The 4,882-nt window shown below is 43.3% G+C and overlaps 1 non-coding gene across 1 annotated transcript; it reads right to left on the reverse strand.

The window, feature by feature from the left end:
• Positions 1-2,900: 2,900 nt before the first annotated feature.
• Positions 2,901-3,007, reverse strand: LOC132536361 (U6 spliceosomal RNA). The gene has a single exon (XR_009547970.1). It is a non-coding gene; the product is annotated as a U6 spliceosomal RNA (small nuclear RNA).
• Between the last annotated feature and the right edge of the window lie 1,875 nt (positions 3,008-4,882).

Consider the following 4,882-nt stretch of genomic DNA (forward strand, 5'->3'; position numbering starts at 1 on the left):
CAGTGGATCCTTAGTGCTAGCACAGAGCCCCAGTGATAACCCTGGAGGCAAATAAAATAATAATACATACATACATACATACGTACATAAACTTTTAATTCTAAAAAAAAAAAGTCTTGGGCTGCTACTTGTTTGTTTTGGCCTCTTTGTGTTTTTCTGTTTGTTTGTTTTGCCTCCAGGTTTATTGCTGGGGCTCGGTGCCTGCACCACAAATCCACTGCTCCTGGAGGCCATTTTTCCCTTTTTTGTTGCCCTTGTTGTTTGATCGTTGTTGTGTGGGTTATTATTATTGTTGTTGTTGTTGTTGTTGTCACTGTTGTTGGATAGGACAGAGAGAAATGGAGAGAGGAGGGGAAGACAGAGAAGGGAAGAGAAAGACAGACGCCTACAGACCTGCTTCACCACCTGTGAAGTGACTTCCCTGCAAGTGGGGGAGCTGAGGGCTCGTACCAGGATCCTTACTCCCTCTGGTCCTTGCACTTCATGCCATGTGTGCTTAAACCACTGCACTACCACCTGACCCCCTGTTTTGGCCTCTTAAGTTAAACTGACATACTCAAGGTGAGCAATTAATCATCTATTAGGACTGTAGTCCTTATCCAGAGGGAAAACCACAGGCATGAGAACCAATCTAAAATGACTCTTGGATCCAGCTTCCACGGTGACCAGAGCTCACAGACAAAGTGAATAAATGACACCCACTCTCCAGGCTTCTGTTTTCCCAACCGTAATGTGGGTTCAGAGACGTTCTCGTCACAGGATTGACCTGAAGGCCTGCGGGTAACTCAACACAGGTCCAGGCACATAGGCAACACTGAACCATGGCTAAATTTAGTGTTAGCTTTGAGGTGTGTGTTGCTTCAAAACCACAATGATGGTGACTCAGGAAGTAAGTGACTTAGAAGGTGGGTTGCAAGGTATCTATGGCCAAGGCCCCAAGTTCTATTCCCAGAACCACATATACCTGAGCAATGGTTCTCTCATCTCTCTCTTTCTTTCTTTCTGTCTCTCTCTCCTCTCCTCTCTTCTTTCGTCTCTCTCTCCCTTCTCTCTTCTCCAGAAACATAAATATTTTAAATCCAGAATTAGCGACCCTATAGAGTGAAAACCTCTATCTTTGATTTATTTATTTATTTATTTTTACCAGACAACTACACAGCCCTGGCTTCTGCAGTGCAGAGGATCAAACCTGGGACTTTGGAGCCTCAGACATGAGAGTCTGTTTCCATAACCTTTATGCTATCTACCCCCGTCCTGAATTGTTTTAATGATGGTAGGGTGTATGGTGAAATTCAGCACTGACTTATGTAAAACTAGAGTGTTGAGTAGTCAGAGAAATGACACAGGTGGTAGGGATATAAGACTTGGATGGTTGAAGTTCTCAGTTCCTTTCTTGGTTTTATGTATGTCACAGAGGTTATCCAACTCCCCTGTCTATCTGCCTGTCTATCTCATAGAACTCTATCTCATGTTAAAAATAAACCATAAAAAAAAAAAAACTAGAGTATCACATGATGAGAATATTGGCAAGAACTTGCTGCAAGTTTAAATAAGCCAGGGTTAAGGCAGAGATAAATTAAAGTAGACTGAGTGCTGGCATCTGCCTGAACCCTGCATGTCTTTTTTCACATAGCTACATCCATTTGTTGAGGTATCTTTAAAATATAGCTACTGTCACATCTTAGTCATAGACTGGCCTGCAGTGACTTTGTGAATGAACAAGACAATAAGCATAAGAGCTCATGTGAATAGTCAGTTGTTCTCCAAAGCACCAGAGGGACGTGGTCCCTAGTTTTGGATGGTCTTTGAAACGCAGAAAAATTTAGTGTCCAACATGCATGAAAGTATTTTGCAAAGCCATTATGCTGGGGCTGGGTGGTGGTACATCTGGTTGAGCACACATGTTTACTGACTTGAGTTCAAGCCGCCGCCCCCACAAGTCCCACCTGTAGGAGGAAAGCTTCTTAAGTGGTGAAGCAGGGCTGCAGGTGTCTCTCTGTCTTTCTCCCTCTCTATCTCCTCCTTCTTTCAATTTATGGCTATCTCTTTCCAGTAAATAAAGACAATAAAAATAATAAATGAAACATTATGCTATTTTCCTGGGCTTAAATTTTGATTTTTTAAATAATAAATTTCATTGCTAATTGTCATACTGTGATATCTCTGTGTTTCTTTTCTTTTGTTTTAATGATTTAACAATGATTGATAAGAATGTAGGCTAAGAGGGGTAAAATTCCACACAGTTCCCACCACCAGAGTTCCATGTCCCATAACCTCCAATGGAAGCTTCCCTATGCTTTATCCTTCTGGAAGTATGGACCAAAATTCTTTATGGAGTGCAGAAGGTGGAAGGTGTGGTTTCTGTAATTGCTTCTCCACTGGACATGGGTGTTGTCAGGTGGATCCATACCCCCAGGACTGGTCTGTATTTCATTAATCAGTAGAGTTTTGATAATCCAGCATGTCTATACTGAGTATAACTTATATTGAGACCAAGGAGCATAATGTATTTTTTTGAGCCCATAGAGAAGACCCTTGATTAAGTATCCTTATGCCTGGAATGTTTGGTGTAGACTTTACAAGAATTTAAGATAAACATTTTAAAGGGAAAGAAACAAAAGGAAAAATGAAGGGAAGAAAGAAGAGAGAAATAAAGGAAGGAAGAATGAATGTGAGAGAGAAAGAAGAACGGAAAATGAAAGGAAGGAAGGAAGGAAGGAAGGAAGGAAGGAAGGAGAGGAGGAGGAGAGAGGAGACAAGAGGAGAAGAGAAGAGAAAAGAAGAGAGAGAACAGAAGAGAAGAGAAGAGGAGGAGATTCAGCAGTCTGTGCTCAGCAGTCTGTAAATGAACTCAGCTATTGCAAAGTGCCTCTTAAGCCCACTGTGTGTCTTTTTTTTTTTTTAATATGGAACGCTTCACAAATTTGCGTGTCATCCTTGTGCAGGGGCCATGCTAACCCTCTCTGCATTGTTCCAGTTTTAGTAAACGTGCTGCTGAAGCGATCACGTTCACCGTGTGTCTGTAAGGAAGCCTGTAAGGTCAGGGGATCCATCTCATTTGGATTATTTTTATTTTTATTATGGTTATTACTGTGCTTGAACTCAACAAGAGGAAGTCCTGCCTCCACGCAGGTCGTACCACCCTGGGCTGTGGCTTTGTTTCACAGGAAACCAAACCTGAAACAGACCAAGAAGCTCTCTGCTGAAGGACACTGCTGAGCCCAGATAAGAACTCAGCCCACTGGCTTCCGGCTCAACTGCTCCTGGACTTCCTACCATGTCACCACCATGGGACCCCCTGCTCAGGCCAGATCTCCCCACGCTGGACAGGTAAACCACACAGGTCCCAGTGAGTGGCCATCTCTCCATCTGTGCTTATTAGGAAAGAGCCGGCCCTGAGACAAGAGATGGGTTTGCTTATTATTTTTAATATTTTTTTTACTTATTAGACAGAAACAGAGAGAAATTGAAAGGGGAAATAGAGATAAAGGAGAGAGACAGAGAGACACCTGCTGCCTTGCTTCCCCACTTGTGAAGCTTTCCCCCTGTAGGTGGGGAGCAAGGGTTTGAACCTGGGTCCTTGAGCACTGTAGTGTGTGTTTAACCAGGTGTGCCACCGCCTGGCCCCATGAGACGGGTTTACTAAGATGAAACACAGGGCCTTGAATGAAGCATTGAGTGGGTGCATGTCGGGTCTCTGGCAGGGTGATCTCCAGGGGAAAGGTAACGGACTGGTTCTTTCTCTCTCACAACAGGGATGACACGAAGTAAAAGACACCTGGGAGCCCTCCAGCGTGCTCAGAACTCGTTTATTAGCAAGGCGGACATGAGTTAAATAGAAAACCAAACAAAGGGAATTATTATTGAAATATGTCAGAAATTACAGGTTTCTTAAAGGTCGGCTTGCCCCCATGGTAGGGGGCTGGTATGGCAGGAATTGATGAGACACAAGACAGTTATTCTCCATGACGCAAGCAACTTAATTATCCAAAGGTATCTGAGAGAAGCATAGGGGTTAAACCCGTAGGGTGAGACAGAGAGAAGATGGATATCAAAAAGCCATAGAGTTTGGAATTTCTCTTGTCTGGGGTCTGAGGTGTGTGATAAGGTGTGTTCTGTGATCAGAAGGTGACTGAATAAGTGAATCTGTGGCCATGTGGCCTGCAGTTAATGGAGGGAAGTACTGGGGTTTCTGTGGGCCTGAGAGTCAAGAAGGAAAGAACTAAGTCTGAGTTTCCCCCCTTTTGCTCACCTCAGTTGAGAGACTCACCAAGATTTTATCTTCTCAGACCTCCATCCAAGGACGGGGGTGGTTCTCCCTAAGCTCTATCAGGCTTACACATAGTCCCAACATGTGCAGAAGAAACCAGTCCCTCCTTCAGCTCATTCTGCTGAAGAAATAATCAAGTCCTTACCATTAAAAAAAAAAAAAAAAGGGAAAGACTCAGTGATGTTTCTAATCTTCTTTTCTTGGAGTCTTTAGCAAGGGCCTGTTGCTACAAAAATCTAAAGGCAAGGTTGGCTGTGGGCTTCTTTGGCTGGTCTTCTAGCCACCGTTCAAAGTAGGTCATCGAAGATAGAAATGAACTCTTGGAGCCCTGATGGCTGTAGGTTCTCTTAAAATAGTGCCTAAATGAAAGTGTTTTTTTGTTGTTGTTGTTGTTTGGGGTTTGGAGTAGAGGAGAATTTGGACTTTAGGATCACAACAACTTTTCTTTACTACTCTCAGGACTAAGTTGCTCAAGAACACAACTAACACTGGGGTCAAATGCTAACCTACCGGGTATGGGGACTCATCTCTGCCAGGTTTTTCTTGGCAAGAACAAATGATAAGCTGGAACAAGACAGGAAAACAAGAAGGAATGCCTTCATCCAAGTATTG

This window comes from Erinaceus europaeus, unplaced genomic scaffold (genome assembly GCF_950295315.1).
Source record: "Erinaceus europaeus unplaced genomic scaffold, mEriEur2.1 scaffold_922, whole genome shotgun sequence".
NCBI lineage: Eukaryota > Metazoa > Chordata > Mammalia > Eulipotyphla > Erinaceidae > Erinaceus > Erinaceus europaeus.